This window comes from Protopterus annectens, chromosome 14.part0 (genome assembly GCF_019279795.1).
Source record: "Protopterus annectens isolate FY-2018-M chromosome 14.part0, PAN1.0, whole genome shotgun sequence".
NCBI lineage: Eukaryota > Metazoa > Chordata > Ceratodontiformes > Protopteridae > Protopterus > Protopterus annectens.
This window is the reverse complement of record NC_056748.1, coordinates 357,026,852-357,046,085: the sequence shown is the minus strand read 5'-3', so window position 1 is coordinate 357,046,085 and position 19,234 is coordinate 357,026,852.

Sequence of the window (19,234 nt, the reverse complement as noted above, 5' to 3'; positions counted from 1 at the left end):
CATAAACAGTACATGCAAGGTATTTCATTGCTCAGCACCTAATGTTTGCTAAAGAAAATACATTTGCAATATTAACATTGAATGTTATGATTGTTAACATGATTCCATGTTTAGCTATAGCAGATGGTAATACATTCTTTCCAAATACTCTTACTGCAATATATTTTTATATTCAATTTAATGACTTCACCAGTAATCTTTGTCTCTAGATAGCTAGTAACCTCCTCATTTTTCACAGACAGTGAAAAGACCAGGCCATAAACAGTGACTTGGCATTGCTTTCAGACTTATTATGCATCATAGCATCAGATAATAATCACCCCGTAAGCAAAACAAACAAGCAGTTACATGCTGTCATTTGATATTTACTTCATTTTTAAAAATTTTTTATTTGGTTTTAAAACAATAGATAAATCAATTATAAAACAAACAAATAACTATATACATAAGTCCACAGCTGATAAATACATAAACATTATACATCACTAACAATTAATATTTTTTTAAGAAAGTCTTTAAGTTTAAGCCAAGATTTATATGAATATGTAATATTAGAAGTTCTCATCATTATAGTATGCAGTTCACTACTGCTAACAATTTTTGCCATACTAATAAATTCAACACTAGAGGGGGTAACTTTAATTTTCTAATTTTTATTAAGTACTTTTCTGTCTATATCAAGAATAGACCAAAGTAGAGGAACTTGGGCTTTTGAAATTATCTCAGGAATTGGAGCATTAAATACAACTAAATATTTGGAAATATTATTGGACCATAGAGCTTGAATAAAGTTATTAATTTCTTTTCAAAAAGGGGAGATGGCTTCACATACCTATACCATATGCATTTAATCAGCTATTATTTCAGAATCACATCTCCAGCATTTAGTTCTATTTGATTTGTACATAATTGTAATTTTGTTAGGAGTGACAAAAGCTCTGTGTATAGTTTTATCTGTAGATGTTAATATTAATTTCTTGCATTCTTTAGAGAAGTTTTCATTATTAAGTTTTGAGAGGTAGTTCCAATAGGAATTGTCTAAATATGTAAAATCTAACTTAAGCATTTTCTAAATTTGTGACAAATATGATTTATTTTTCATTGCATTATTATTGATATTTATTAAGAATTTCAGTAATTTGTGGAACAATTTCTTATCTAGGTTAAATATCTTATTTACGTCTGTGTTCACAAAGTCTCTAAATATTTATAAAATTGACCAATTCTCAGAATCATGATTGTATTTGGACCTTAAATTTTCAACAGCATATATATCTCAGTACCATTTAAGAACTAATTCCAATAAATTGAATTACCTTGTTGTTTCAATACTAGCATTTTGTTTAAGTTATGAGTTTCTAAGCAGTAATTTGTATATGTAATTGCAAACATAGAAAATATTAATTCTTTAATACAATGTTTAGAATATGTGAACTTTTGTAAAGAGGAAATTATGTTATTTCAGTAGGGAATTTGAGAAGAGGGTGTAATGCCATTTATGCAAAAGTCTTTTAATAACTAGATAAACCTATTAAGTACTATTTGTTTATGACTAGTTGTGCTATATTTATTAATTACTAATAATATTCCTTGATGTATTTGTTTCCATTTTGAATCACAAGATGAATTTATTCACAATGCTATAACTTTTACAATTGTTGAAGTAGCATACAATTAATCAGGGAATCCTAATCCACCATTATCCCAACCTTTTCTGTGCCAATCAAAGGAAACTCTTAGAATATTAGGATGCCGAAAAATTAAATTAAATATTATTTATCTTCTTCATAATTTTTTTTTGGTGGTGATAGTGCTAATGATTATAAGACAATATTTTAGGGATAATTACCATCTTAGTAAGCATTAATCATTCTTCCATGGTAAAAAAGAATTTGTCCAATTTGTGACTAAACTTAAAATTTTATCAACAACCTGTTGAAAGGTTGTTTGTATCATTTCTTTACTATTAGACACAATGGTTATCCTAAGATGTTTCATTTGATTGCTATTCCAATTGAAGTTAGAATATTTTTGCATGTTTTATTAATTTTTTTATTAATTAATAAAGTACTTGTTTTATTATGATTAAATCGTAAGTTTGAGATTTCTTCTAATAATATGTTTTAATGAATTTTCAATATTTCCTATTGTTAATAAAATATCATCAGCAAAGAGTTGAATCCTTAGTTTGAAATCTTCTTTTATTTTGATACTATTAATGCTCTTATTGGATTTAATACTATTAGCAAAAAGTTCAATAGCTAATGCAAAAAAGTAAAGGTGATAATGGTCAGTCTTGTTTTGTAACTTTTTGTACTTTAAAGGAATTGGAAAGAACATAAACTATTTTAACATAAGCACAAGTGTTATTGTATAACTTAGAAATTAAGCCAATTAGCTCGGGTGAGAAATTATATAATTTAAGTGTTTTAAACAAGTATGACCAATTAAATGAGTCAAAAGCCTTATCTAAATCAAGAATAATGATAGAAAGTTATTTTTTTTTATTTTTATTTGCATAGTATATTAATTTATGTATTCTTATTATATTATCCTGTACTTGTTTATTTAAAATAATCCCATTTTGATCATTATTACTCTAGATATAAGTAGATTAATTCTGATAGTTAAAATGGACACGAACATCTTATAGTCCACATTTAAAAGTGAAATGGTTTTGTATGATGAACACTTTGTAGGATCCTTATCTTGTTATAAAATAAGTGATATAAGGGAATATTTCCATGATGGGAGAATTCAGCAGTTGTGTTTATTTCTCCTATGCTACTTCAACAATTGTAAAAGTTATAGCATTGTGGATAAATTCATATTATGATTCAAAATGGAAACAAATACATCAAGAAATATTATTAGTAATTAATAAATATATCACAACTAGTCATAAACAAATAGTATCTAATAGTTTTATCTAGTTATTAAAAGAGTTTTGTATAAATGGCATTACACCCTCTTCTCAAATTCCCTATTTAAATAACATAATTTCCTCTTTCCAGAAGTTCACATATTCTAAACATTAACAAAACTAAAAACGGACTGAACCGACAAACTCCAAAAACTGATGTATAAAAAAGCAAATAGTGAGATGACCACAATGAGGCAAATTGTATTTTTAGCGCTTTCATCCACTTTATTAGAGCGTGAACTTCTTCAGAAAAGACATGAGCCCCCTCTTTCTCATGTCTTTTAACACTCTATACAGGAAATGATGTCATTTTGCATTCAATTAAACAATAATTAATCAATCAATACAGATCAATAAAGTCCTAGTATGCTTTCTTTTTTAAAAAACTTAGACTTTCTTTCAAAGTTCTTATACAAAAATATATAAAAAAATATATATGTATAAAAAAATATATATAAATAAATAAATAAATATATATATATATATAAAAAAATGTGTCTATGTATGTAAAAATATATGTATGTATGAAAATTTCATCTTTTGAAACATTCTTATATTTGTGTATTTGAAATGATTTCAACTCACTTGATGTGTATGTGTGTATATTTAAAAAAACACAATCCTTGCCAAGAATCTTTCACTCCCCTACGCTACTTCCACATTGGAAGCGCACACACACACACACACACACACACACACACACACACACACACACACACACACACACACACACACATTTCACTCACAAACCACCACACACCCACATTCATTCCCAACCACACACTACCCCCTATTCATTCTTTTCTCTCAGGGTGTGAGCATATCTGTGGGAAAAATGTATACAAAAATGACATATGATGTTAACGTGAACTGGTATGGTCCATTATTGGAACTTATCTATAAATTAAGAAACATTTCATGTTAATAACTTCGTTCAAACCTGGTGGCGAATCCGCCCCCAGGATTAATTGCCATATTGTTTCTTTTTGCTCTAATATGTTGTTCAAATCACCCATAAATTGCCCTTTTTCTACGTGATCTAACACAAAAAATTCAAACTTTTTAAAATCACAACAATTCATTGCGTGCCTAGCCAAAGAGTTGTTTTTGTCCTTATTTTTAATTGCCAAGGTGTGTTCGTATATTCTTCGCTTCAACACCCTGATAGTTTTACCAACGTAATAACTATCACATGATGTACAAGAAGCCAAATACACTACATATTCACTGTTGCAATTAAAGTATTTCTTTGCCCAAAAGGTCCTTTTCATGTGTTGTAAATTGACAAATGAGGTGTTACTTATAAACCTACACTGTCTACAATTTTTACATTCAAAGGTACCCTTTTTGTTGGTAACATTCCTACCTATATGAATCTTGGAATCTGTTGTTTCAAGGATCTGTTTTATATTGGTGACTGTTTTATAGGTGAACCTAGGTTTAATTCCCAAAATGTCCACCAAATCCCTATTACCTACAATAATTCTCCAATTGTGTTCAATGATGTTCTTGATGAACCAAATTTCATTAGTTATAGGTAATGGAAATGCACTATAAAAATCACTTTGATTTTCTCCCTTTGTCTCAATTTGATTTGTTGGAGGTCCTATCAAAATGTCCTTGGACCTTAAAATTGGCTTTGCTAAATTCTCCCTTAGTTTGTTGACTTCTTTCTCTAGTTTTTTTACCCAATTATTTTTGTAACCTCTCTCTATGAACATTTTTCTCAACGTACTTAATTCTTCCTTGTAGATGTTATCGTCTGATGTCAATCTACTTAACCTAATCATTTGACCTTTGACCACACTTTTTTTCATATGTTGCGGATGGAGACTGTCCTTATGTAAATATTGATTGGCAAAGCAAGATTTTCTGTATATCTTGCTTTGTACCTTTCCAGTGATTGAATCAATTTTTAAATTCAAATCCAGAAAATTAATGTCTTTGCCATAACCATTGGACTTAAAATGTAAAAAGTCCGTGCTGTTATTCAGGTCATTAGTCATACTTTCAAATTCATTTTTCCCCTTTCCAAATAAAAAATGAATCATCTATGTATCTAATGTACAACTTTACATTTTGGAATTTGGGATGACTCTTGAAGCACCTTTGTTCCCAATTTGCCATAACCATGTTGGCAAAGGCCAGTGCTACCCTTGCCCCCATGGCTACTCCTGATATTTGTTTGTAATATGTGTTATTGAAAGAGAAAAAATTATTATCAAGAACAATTTCTATCAAAGAACATAAGGTGTTGATTCTTTCAGTTTTTAAATCGGTGTTATGCACTAAATAGTCCCTCATAAATTCTACACCTTCTTCTTGGTTGATGGAGGTATACAGACTATTTACATCCAAACTTGCAAAATTTATTTCTTTCCATATGATGTTAGTTTTACCTATAATTTCTAATAGGTGCCACGAATCTCTAAGAAAAAATTCTGCCTTTTGTACTATTGGATTTAAAATACTATCCAACCAAATAGAAATGTTCTCAGTTTTAGAAAGTCTAGATGAGACTATAGGCCTAAAAGTTAAATTGTCAAGGTTAATTTGTAACTTAGGTATACCAAAAAAATGAGCCATCTTTGGATGTTCTACTAGTAAGAAGTCATACTCTTTCTTATCTATTTCGTCTTGACAAAACATGTCAAATAACAAAGTATCTATTCTCCTAAAACTGGTTTTTATAAATTCTAAAGTAACCTTTCGGTAACTGTTGGTGTCGTTTAACATTAGCATAACCCCTGTTTCATAATCACAAGTGTTCATCACTATAATTTTACCTCCTTTATCCGCCTTCATTACCCTTACTTCAGAAGTGCGTGCCAGTTGTCTCAGAGCTATATTTTCTGTTTCTGTCAAATTACCCTGTTCTTCAACAGTTTTAATTTTCTTGAACTCAGTTTCACACATTTTCTGAAACACTTGCAGTGTATTTAATAAAGGCGGATTAAAGGTACTTGGTCTACCAGGAGTTCTATCTGGTTGTTGCTTCTTATCACTGATGTCCTTCAAAATATATTTTAGGTTCAATTTTCTTAAGAACAGACTAAAATCCACCATTAACCTACCAATGTCTATCTTATTAGAGGGAATAAAGGTGAAACCTTTCAATAGAACATTCTGAATATCGTCTGACAAATTAACATCACTTAAATTAACAATGCTCATTGAAAAGTCTCTGTCCAAAAGAGGTGGAATTACCACCTCCTTTTGTTCTTCCCTTTTCCCTTTCCTTTGGGTAGTGTTGAATTGAACCATTTGGTAGTCCTTTTCCCTTGTATCTTCTGTTGCTGAAAAGGAACATCCTGATGCCCAGAAGTTTGGCTCACCACATTGGCGTAACTAGGATTATTTTCGTGTCCTTCCAAATTTGAACCACCAATAGTTTTCTGAACAACATACTGTTTGTTCTTATTTCCCATTTCAGTTTGAACATTGGGATTCACCACCAAATGTGAGGGCGACTCTCCTTCAACTCTAGTTCCACTTTCTAATGTGGGACTTGTCAATTCTTGAACTGAATTATTAATGAATTGCTTTCCCACAATATTAGTGTCTATGGTGTTAGTATTTACAATACTTATATAAGCTTCGTTGGTATTGTAAGCTTTAATGTCTCTTTTTAGCTTGTTCTGCTTTCTGTTAATTATAGTGGCTTGGTGTCTATCAGCCTTAGCCTCTATACTGTTGTATAGTGTTGTCAAATCAGAAAAACAACCAAAACTTTTTATACTTTCGTCAAGTTTCTTTATCTCAGTTCTTAACCTTCCAACCTCACTTTCATAGTGTTTGATGAGAACTCTCATCATTTCTAAACCAGTGTCATTATAAAGTTTAATCAGTGCATTGCACAAATCGTCCCCAGGAACAACGCAGTTGGGAAACTTAGCTGTTCGCAACCCTTGTGGAACGATATTGCGTCTTATGCACTCAGTTAGGTATTGTATTTCCAGGCTGAATGTAACATGCCTAAAAACCAATCGTTCTAAATCAAACATAAGTTTTTTACAGTTATTTAAGTCAGTCTGATACTCACTCGGTTTGTGGAAAGGTGTACTGTCCATTATGTCCTTAAAGGGATTCATATTTTCTTTACAAACATAATTCCAAACGCTGCTTTTAATCCGAGCGTTTTCTAAACCGTCCTGAGCTATCCGACTCGTGAGAATGACGTCATCTCGTCGCTCGCTTGATGTTGACGTTCGTACTGGGTTTAACTGCTTAGTGGAATCATCCCCAGTAGTTTTCGTTAAAGTTTGAAAATTATCCTTTAAACATCCATACACTATCTTGGTTATAGTGTCGATCAGTTTCTGATCTGCATCCCTCGGCTGTGATTGCTGTTCAGCTCGATCCTCGCCTGTTAAGGGATACACTGACAAATCCAGTAAGTTGTCTTGAGAGGAAGCCTCGGTGGCCATTGCTACCAAATTTGCTTTCTAAACCGAAAAACAAAACTAGAAACGGACTGAACCGACAAACTCCAAAAACTGATGTATAAAAAAGCAAATAGTGAGATGACCACAATGAGGCAAATTGTATTTTTAGCGCTTTCATCCACTTTATTAGAGCGTGAACTTCTTCAGAAAAGACATGAGCCCTCTCTTTCTCATGTCTTTTAACACTCTATACAGGAAATGATGTCATTTTGCATTCAATTAAACAATAATTAATAATTAATCAATCAATACAGATCAATAAAGTCCTAGTATGCTTTCTTTTTTAAAATTACTTAGACTTTCTTTCAAAGTTCTTATACAAAAATATATACAAATTAACCTTGACAATTTAAATTTTAGGCCTATAGTCTCATCTAGACTTTCTAAAACTGAGAACATTTCTATTTGGTTGGATAGTATTTTAAATCCAATAGTACAAAAGGCAGAATTTTTTCTTAGAGATTTGTGGCACCTATTAGAAATTATAGGTAAAACTAACATCATATGGAAAGAAATGAATTTTGCAAGTTTGGATGTAAATAGTCTGTATACCTCCATCAACCAAGAAGAAGGTGTAGAATTTATGAGGGACTATTTAGTGCATAACACCGATTTAAAAACTGAAAGAATCAACACCTTATGTTCTTTGATGGAAATTGTTCTTGATAATAATTTTTCTCTTTCAATAACACATATTACAAACAAATATCAGGAGTAGCCATGGGGGCAAGGGTAGCACCGGCCTTTGCCAACATGGTTATGGCAAATTGGGAACAAAGGTGCCTCAAGAGTCATCCCAAATTCCAAAATGTAAAGTTGTACATTAGATACATAGATGATTTATTTTTTATTTGGAAAGGGGAAAAAAATGAATTTGAAAGTATGACTAATGACCTGAATAACAGCACGGACTTTTTACATTTTAAGTCCAATGGTTATGGCAAAGACATTAATTTTCTGGATTTGAATTTAAAAATTGATTCAATCACTGGAAAGGTGCAAAGCAAGATATACAGAAAATCTTGCTTTGCCAATCAATATTTACATAAGGACAGTCTCCATCCGCAACATATGAAAAAAAGTGTGGTCAAAGGTCAAATGATTAGGTTAAGTAGATTGACATCAGACGATAACATCTACAAGGAAGAATTAATTATGTTGAGAAAAATGTTTATAGAGAGAGGTTACAAAAATAATTGGGTAAAAAAACTAGAGAAAGAAGTCAATAAACTAAGGGAGAATTTAGCAAAGCCAATTTTAAGGTCCAAGGATATTTTGGTAGGACCTCCAACAAATCAAATTGAGATAAAGGGAGAAAATCAAAGTGATTTTTATAGTGCATTTCCATTACCTATAACTAATGAAATTTGGTTCATCAAGAACATCATTGAACACAATTGGAGAATTATTGTAGGTAATAGGGATTTGGTGGACATTTTGGGAATTAAACCTAGGTTCACCTATAAAACAGTCACCAATATAAAACAGATTCTTGAAACAACAGATCCCAAGATTCACATAGGTAGGAATGTTACCAATAAAAAGGGTACCTTTGAATGTAAAAATTGTAGACAGTGTAGGTTTATAAGTAACACCTCATTTGTCAATTTACAACACATGAAAAGGACCTTTTGGGCAAAAAAATATTTTAATTGCAACAGTGAATATGTAGTGTACTTGGCTTCTTGTACATCATGTGATAGTTATTACGTTGGTAAAACTATCAGGGTGTTGAAGTGAAGAATATACGAACACACCTTGGCAATTAAAAATAAGGGCAAAAACAACTCTTTGGCTAGGCATGCGATGAATTGTTGTGATTTTAAAAAGTTTGAATTTTTTGTGTTAGACCACGTAGAAAAAGGGCAATTTATGGGCGATTTGAACAACATATTAGAGCAAAAAGAAACAATATGGCAATTAATCCTGGGGGCGGATTCGCCACCAGGTTTGAACGAAGTTATTAACATGAAATGTTTCTTAATTTATAGATAAGTTCCAACAATGGACCATACCAGTTCACGTTAATATCACATGTCATTTTTGTATACATTTTTCCCACAGATATGCTCACACCCTGAGAGAAAAGAATGAATAGGGGGTAGTGTGTGGTTGAAAATGAATGTGGGTATGTGGTGGTTTGTGAGTGAAATGTGTGTGTGTGTGTGTGTGTGTGTGTGTGTGTGTGTGTGTGTGTGTGTGTGTGTGTGTGTGTGTGTGTGTGTGTGTGTGCGCTTCCAATGTGGAAGTAGCGTAGGGGAGTGAAAGATTCTTGGCAAGGATTGTGTTTTTTATATATACACACATACACATCAAGTGAGTTGAAATCATTTTAAATACACAAATATAAGAATGTTTCAAAAGATGAAATTTTCATACATACATATATTTTTACATACATAGACACATTTTTTTACATATACATATACATATATATATATATATATATATATATATATTTATTTATATATATTTTTTTATACATATATATTTTTTTATATATTTTTGTATAAGAACTTTGAAAGAAAGTCTAAGTAATTTTAAAAAAGAAAGCATACTAGGACTTTATTGATCTGTATTGATTGATTAATTATTAATTATTGTTTAATTGAATGCAAAATGACATAATTTCCTGTATAGAGTGTTAAAAGACATGAGAAAGAGAGGGCTCATGTCTTTTCTGAAGAAGTTCACGCTCTAATAAAGTGGATGAAAGCGCTAAAATACAATTTGCCTCATTGTGGTCATCTTACTATTTGCTTTTTCATACATCAATATTCTAAACATTGTATTAAAGAATGAATATATAGACCTTACCTAATATTTTAACTGCATCATCTGGTAGTACTTTATATAGTTCTGGTATAAGACTATCTAAGCCTGGTGCCTTATTATTTTTAACTTTTTTATTTGTTCTTTTATTTCTGTTAAAGTGAATGCTCTATCATTTTTTATTTGTTCACTTGTTAATTTATTATTTATATTTTCCCTTAGAAAAGTTTCAACTGTATCATTATCTAGGTTATTTGTATTATTACTTTTATTTTCATAACATATTTTAAAGCCCTCAAGAATACCTTTAATATCCAATATCCTAGACCTGGTCATTACCAACATGGGAGATAGATGCTCCATACCAGTGGTCACCCCCTCATTGGTCAGGTCTGACCATAAGCTAATCATCCTTGACATCCACATCCCACCCCCACCCCCCAGTAAGGAAACCTCTGTAAAAAACTTCTCCAAAGCCAACTTCATGCTACTCAAGTCAGAAGTGATGAACTTAATGACACCCATGCAGACGGGAGCTGAAAGTTTGAATGCTAAATCCTACACTAAGGCACTGTACGAGCACATCCACTCGTGCATGAATCATGCCATCCCAAATAAAACCAAGACACTCTCCTCCAAAAAAAGGAAGCCAATCTGGTGGTCCCCTGTCATAAACAAACTATACAACAGAAGGAAGAAACTGTTGCAGAAAACAGGAAAATCCCAGGATGCAAAAAACTCCCTTTCCAGCCTCAGTAAGAAGTTGAGATCCCTCATAAAATCCTTCAAAGCTAGTTACAAAAATAAAATTGCCAAATATTCCATAGACAACCACAAGGCATTCTATAGTTATGTCAAGAATCTAAATGGCAATGCTCAAATCTGCTCTGAGCTTCAACAGGATGGCATTAAATATACTGATCCCAAGGATATTGCCAATATCCTGGCAGATCGATTTAGTGCCAGATTCACCCCCACCTCTTACCCCCTAAAGGGCCCATCTCAATACCAAAAGATTGCCACATTCCGGTAACCATGGCCACACAGGTAGAAACTGCACTCTCCAAAACTAAAAATACAGCATCCATGGGACCAGATGACATCCTGGGCTGTGTACTACATAAACTACAAAATGAACTGGCACCTCACCTAAGTGTCATGTTTAATCATAGCCTAATCTCAGGCTTCGTGCCCACTGAGTGGCGCACAGCTACAGTTATCCCACTCCACAAGGAGGGATCCACCTTGGATCCTGGGAACTACTGCTCCATCAGTCTGATGAGCCTGATCTGCAAGGGCATGGAATGCGTTATCATGGAACGTATAAAGAAAGACATTGGCAACCTTCAAACACTGGACCCCACCCAGTTTGGGTTCGTGAAGGGCCAATCATGTCTCCTGAACCTGATTGACTTCTTTGAATCAATCTCCAGAGCTGTGGATGAGGGTAAGGCAGTCCATACAGCCTATCTGGATGTCGCCAAGGCCTTCAATACCATCCCTCACTTTGGAATCATAGATAAACTTAGTAAGCTGGGCATAAATCCCTACATCACTCGATGGATTGCCAACTGGATTACTGACAGAACACACACTGTAATAGTAGCCAACTTCAAATCCAGCTCCAGACAAGTGGAGTACCTCAGGGTTCTGTCCTGGGACCGCTGTTGTTTGGCATTTACTTCTCTGAAGTACAGGCCAACACTAAGGGACTCTGGCTAACAAAGTTCACAGATGACTGCAAACTGGGAGCCATTACTTAATTCCCAAATGATGTGGATATTCTACAAAAGGGCCTTACAGAAACAGATCCTTGGTGCCAGAGCCATGGGCTCAAGCTTAATGCCAAGAAATGTCTAGTTATCCCCTTTGGGAAAAAACATGTACCCATGAATTACCACATAGGTGGCAGTACACTAAACACTGAAAGTGTGATGAGATACTTAGGGACACAGGTGGACAGTGCTCTCACCTTCGATAACCTCATTGCCACAACAGTGAGGAAATCCTTCTATGTGGCACACCTCACCACTAAGGGCTTTTCATCCAGAAAAAAGGAGGTAATTGTCCCACTGTACTCATCCCTCATTAGACCCATTATAGAGTGCAACGCCCCATTTGGTATGTACCTCACAAGACATCTGCAACAGCTGTAAATGCCACAGAAATGCCTCACTAAAAAATTGCAGGTCTAAAGCAGATGCCCTATGCTGACCATCTAAAAAAACTCCATCTATACTCTGTGGCATATCGTCAAATCAGAGGTGATATGTGCTTAACATACAAGGCCATGTCAAACCCTGAGCTGTTGGACATGCTCCACTTAAAGAAATCCCAATATCTCAGAGCCACGCACTCCAGGGATCTAATCCTTGTCATCACAATGAACAAAACATACTGGAGGGATAGGTTCCTGACCCAGAGACTCCCCATACTCTGGAATAGACTACCCATACATATCAAGCAGAGCGCCTCCTTGACCCTCTTCAAAAAGAACCTTGGTGATTGGATGGGAGATAGGAAATTCACCCTGGGGATCACATCAGTTGCCCTGCTAGACAGGTCAAGGAAAGTAAATATTGTGGGAAGAAATATCCAGGGAATTGTTATGGCTAGACTTGTATAGGCCCTAGGGCCGATAGCCTAGTACCAACCTATGAATCTATGAACCTATGTTCTACTTTCTTGTTATTTCTTTGACATGATTTAGTTTATTCATTTTCTTTGATCTAAAGGGTTTACTGAATATACCTAAAGTTTAATTTTTTCTAGGTTTATTGAAACTTTATGATTTAGAATGTCAATATGTTTCATTTTTAAGTTCAGACTGACTGATAATGTCATTTGGTTTTAGACATAACGTTAGTGTCTCTATTTTGGCTTGTAGTGTATTCAATTTTTTGTCCCATTTTCTTGTTTTTTCTAATATACCAGCTTGTAACTCTTCCACATAAGTAAGCCTTTAGTGAATCCCACAGAACAATGTCAGTTACTTCACAATTCATGTTTATTTCTAGGAAATTTTTGATCTCTTTAACATACCAATCCTTGAATCCTTTTATTTTAATAATGTATGCTGGTAATCTCCTGTGATGTATTAGATTGTTAGTGTTTACAATAATATTAAAGATTATAGCATTATGGTCCATTAATTGATAATTGATAAGAAGGACCACAACATACATTTTTATTCCAAGTACTACTAGTGGTGGATGAGAATATAAGAATGGGTGATATAGTTAATAGAACAGAAACCTTAGAACTACAATGGAATTTACATCTAGGTTCCCATAGGGGACACGGCCTGAATGACAGTGTCCCATTGAAACCTGTTTTAAAATCTAGAAGGGTTAATAAATGTAGGAAAGGTTTATAGTATTAATACTTTACATTACATATGTTTTGTAATTTATAGTATATTGAGATTTATATTCTTTGTAGTTTAATTATAGTCTGAATTTATATGTATGTATGTTGCATTTATATAGGCATATATAGTTATATATATTTTATAAATATAGGTTATTTATTTCATTTGTTAAATGTTTTAAATTCATGCCTTATATTAATATTTGTTTACTCATATATATATATATATATGGTTCCCATTCAGAAGCCTGAAACATCATAAGCCTGAAAATCAAAATCCTGAAACCAAAAGCCTGAAAATTCAGAATCCTGAAAACTCAAAATCCTGAAAGCCCAAAATCCTGAAAGACCAAAATCCTGAAACTCAAAATCCTGAAAACACAAATAATGCTAATATGTCACTATAAAGACACTAATATCTATCAACTGACCCTGACCCTAACCCTAACCCTAAGGTCCGTCACTATCGCACACTCACCTGACCCGCGCCCTAACCCTAACTCACTTAAACCGCCCCTAACTCCAATATTTGTCACTATTGCATACATGCCTAACCTGGCCCTAACCCTAACTCACTTAAACCACCCCTAACCCTAAAATAAAACCAACCGCACACTTACCTGACCCCAACGCATGACCTAACACCACAGGGCTAACAATAGCAAAGCCACAATGACATCAGTATGTCTATTTTGTGTTTTCAGGATTTTGAGTTTCAGGATTTTGGTCTTTCAGGATTTTGGGCTTTCAGGATTTTGAGTTTTCAGGATTCTGAATTTTCAGGCTTTTGGTTTCAGGATTTTGACTTTCAGGCTTATGATGTTTCAGGCTTCTGAATGGGAACCACATATATATATATATATATATATATATATATATATATATATATATATATATATACATAGAATATGCTGCAAGAAAATTTATTTGAAGCTTGTTATGTCGTCTAATTAATTATATATAGTTTTATATTATGAATTAGCATGCTTTGTCTTTAAATTGTAATTGACATTAGACTAGTCAGCTTCTGAATGGTCACTTGGAAATTTTGAAATTTTAAAATGTTATTTAAAGACCTTTATCAGCTGTTACTTCTTGGTCTGATGAAGCAATATTAAGTTATTGTGAAAGCGCTTACCATTGTAAAACTTTGGAATAAAATTCAACTATTGTTTTTACTCTACTGGATTTATTATTGGAGTGTGTTTCCTTCACTGGGATTTTCTTATATATTTGTAAAGTGACATTCGCTTTTTTGGGTGTCTTGTGATTTTTTCTATTTTATTGACTATGTGTAAAGTTGTACATAGGATCATAAGTTTATAAATTAGTACCAGGCTAGCTGTTCTTGTGGGCCATTCCAAGCCCAGCCAATTACCCCACATGAGAATAAAACCCTGCACCTTGCGCCTATAAGATGAACACCTTTAACACTATACCAACCTCCCACTCTTGTAGATATATTTATATTCTTTAACTATATACATATTTACTTATTCTGATCTCTTTCTATTACTGTTTGTATACTATGTCTTGAACTATCACTATATTCCTAGGTTTTATATGTTAGCTATAATCCTAGTGTAGAGTATCATATAATAGACCATTTATATTTACCCTTATATATTTGATATTCTTTAATCTAGTGGTACTATTGGAATCAGCCTTATTTTTTCCTTAAATGTTATGTCTAATAGTATCTGAATAAACATCTGAAAAATCTTCCCTTTTAAGATTCAAACTTTCTATAATAAATTGTTTTGAGATATTAAGTTTTGTTATCATTAAAAATTGATAACAGAGAAGCACAATCCTATTTTTTTTATCAGAAGTGCCATTCTATAGGCTAATATATAAACTATCCTTTTGGTATACTGCAAGCATTCAGAACTATTTTAATAACTGACAGTGGTTTAGAATGGAATTCACTGTCTTTTGCTTATTATCTAATCTACATTCTTTGACATCTTAGCATATGATTCAAAACACTATGATTATTCACTTTTAGACAGTAAGACGTAACCTGAACTGTTCTTAAAATTTTAAAACTCTTGCAGCATCACAGAAGTGCTCATGATTCTAATTAAGCTGCTTCAAGCTGGTCCTCATGACAAGGGCTTGCAAATGAACAGTTTATCACCGGCAATTCACACAAAAACGTTCACGAGTGAATTCAGGACACCTCCACTCCACACATCAATCCCTCAAACCCTTCCAAATCACTAAAAATATAAAAATAAAAAATTTCAAAGTATGTTAACCACTAAAAAGCTACTGTATTTAAAGAAATAACATTTAGTGATTCAGTAAGCACTATTTGTATGGGATGTTTAATATAAAGCCGACTGTCATTTTTAAAGAAGATGTTGTTGTCTTTCGGCTTTTTCCTGGTAAGAGGTCGCCACAGAGGAACTCCCGTCCACTGATGATTGGCAGTAGATTTTTACAAAATGCCAAGGTGCCAGCTTGACGCCCAACCTTTCAACAAAGGCACGTCTATTTACGCATGCATGTCTTTCGAATGCTACCCAACCGCGGTGAAGACATGCAGATACCACACCGAAGGCACTCCCAAGCCAAGCCGAGAATCGAACAGGAGAACCTCTTGCTGTGAGGTAACAACGCTACCGCTGTACCACCCCGAAATAATTTTTAAAGAAGATATAGAATATAAATTTGCGTTAACAATGACAGTTTTGTGTTATCCAGGTTTAACTTGTAAAAGTGTGAATGTTACTCTTAATTGTCAGTGCACCACTTGGGAACATGGTAAAAACATCAGAATTTGTCAAAAGCAGGGTATACAGTATTCTACTATATGTAGTTTTTATTTTTTTAGTTTCAAACAGAAACAATAATGGTGCATAGTATTGGCTGGTAAATTATGACCACATCCTGTCATGTACCACACTGCCTTGTTTTAAGCCAGCTGCAAAAGTAAAATGGCTAACATAATACATTCATAAGTGAAGAAAATGGAATTTGCAATTCTATTATTACTGTCTTACCTATCAACAAGCAAGGAACATAAGATAAAATGATAAATGAGTACTTTTTTAATCTTTTCAAGTCTACTTGATAAAACGTAATGTTGTACATACACAACCACAAACTGCCTTGCATACCATTAATTCCTTTTAAATATTGCCTGTGCCATGAGAATAAAATTACTTACATACTAAGTTCATATTATCAAGTAAGCAATGCCACTTAACGTTTCACTGTCAAGAACCTACCTACAAATGCATTGTCTTAAACCACCACATTTAGATTTTGTCCCAAGTCAAATGATAAACACTTTTTCACCTCCATGCTAACATGACACAAGGTACATAGCTAATAGTAATGAAGAGGCAGAGTAAATAATTATAGTAATGTAAATGCACAGTAAATAATACTGTAAATATGAAACTTCTATTAACTGTAATGTTCCCTAAGTCCATGATCACTGTACCTGAAAACTCTCAGAGTCTTACCCTAACATTAATCTTTTTTAGGTACATATCAAAGACTCAGAGGTAAAATTTTAGCACCACTTTTCCCAAAGTTCATGAATACTTATTGTTTCACAGGAGTTATGATGTTAGTCTATCACCAAGTTTGTTCCATTTTGAAGGCCACCAACATTAAGTATTTATGCGCTGAAGTGAAGCATTGTATAAATTCAGATTTTTTGAACACATTGCAGAAAATCTTGACCTTTCTGTTTAGCTCAAAATAGTATTATTATGGCATTGCATTGCATCTCGTGGTTAGTTTCTTTAGAATGTCTCAATCTATGATGTTACGTTTTTCATCCAATGTTAGGTGTATTCATTTCTTTAAATATCAGTATATGCTATTGTGATGTCTAATTTCAGATAACACAATAAATACAACACAAACTTCAAACATTGCTGTGTAATTAATTTCAATATTTCTAATAATCCCAAAAGGGGAAAATGGACGGCTGTCTGTAAGTACAAACCAGTATATTCTGCTTAGATACAATTTGAATTCTGTATCAGATTCACAGCTTCAGCAGAGCAAAAAAAGAAATGCATTTCATTTATTGAACCATTGCTACAAAGAAACTTATCAGATTAAGGAAAACAGGGCTGACTCCTGCTAACTTTCATTACCTTGAAAATTATAAACTGCAGGACAGTGTTAGCTTACTACAGTCCCTTATTTCATTTAAAAACATTTGGTTCTTCATTTTAGGAAGCCAAATCACTTAACACATTCATAAACTATAATATGTTCCAATGCCTCTCTTGCAAATCTACTAACTACCACCCAACATAGCTTCACCAAAGTTGAAAACTGGCTTGCCAACCATCTCCTGATCTTAAATCCAAACAAAACCAAGTTACTTCTCTTCTACCCAACCAATAGATCTCCGACTGAAAACTTCACTATAAAATCCAATAATGGGACCATCATCTCCCCAGACACCTATACAAAGCTATTAGGAGTAAACATTGACAATAAACTCAGATTTGATATACATATCAACCAAGCCATTAAGTCAGTCAACAAGAAACTTGGGACCCTATATAGAATTAAAGCCTTCCTTACCCGAATGCCATGGCAGCCACAGCCCGTTCACACCTTCTCTCTACCCTACTATATGCCTCTCCTGTCCTCACTCACCTTAACAAATCTGATCTGGCCAAGCTCTCATCCTGCTATAATCACATTGCCAGGTTCGTTACAGGCCTACCCTACAGAACACACCACTGTACTAACCTGAAAAGCTTGGATGGATAGAAATCCCCCACCCTCTTCACCAGTCCCCACCCCTAGAGGGCCTCAAAAACCTTAAACAACCTGAGAATACCCCCGCACTCACAACTTAATGACTCCCTACTCCACTCTAAGCTGCCCTCCCTCAGCCCCCACACTCCTTGTCCAAACAACTAAATCTCTCAACCTAGGTGGTGACGCTGCCATTTGCCAACACCACTGGTAAAATATGGAACTCTCTCCCAAATAACATCACGCTTGCAACTTCTCTAAGTCAATTCAAAAATAGTCTAAAACTCCACTTCAAGTCACACTGGCTATGTCCTTGCTCAAACCCAGGCTAGCTCTGTGCCATTAACTAAAACATAAACAACTAGCTAAGATGATAAGTACTTTGTATACTGTGATAAAGAAATATGTATCCTGTCTGACTCTATGTCATTATACTGCCTACCGTCCTTGCTAATATGTTATTAATGTTACATTTGTAGTAATCTCAGAAATAGTAATGGCAGTCTTGTACTTGTATGTAAATAGCCTATGTTTTTGTTAAGTTCTTTCAGCTCATTTACTGTACCTAATTATCAATGTAACTCTGTTGGACCTTTTCCTCCCCGGGCCTCTGCTGAAAAAGGACATGTATCCAGTCGGACCATCCCGGTTAACAAATGTAAAATAAATAATAAATAAATAATAAACACCAGGTGTGAAACGTTAGTTACAGCAGTCCACTTAGATGCAAACATTCCTGTACCTTATTTGAAAAATCAATTAAAGAGCATAACCCAAGCAAACACAGATATCTGGGGAACAGTAATTGTAAAAACAGAAGTTGTTGTGTCTTTCGGCTTTTCCCAGTTAGGGGTCGCCACAGCGGAACTCCGGTCCGCTAATGATCGGCAATAGATTTTTATGTACCGAGTTGCCAGCTCTGACGCACAACCTTCAACGAAGGTATGCCCATTCGTGCATGTCTCCACACAGAAGACATTTTAGC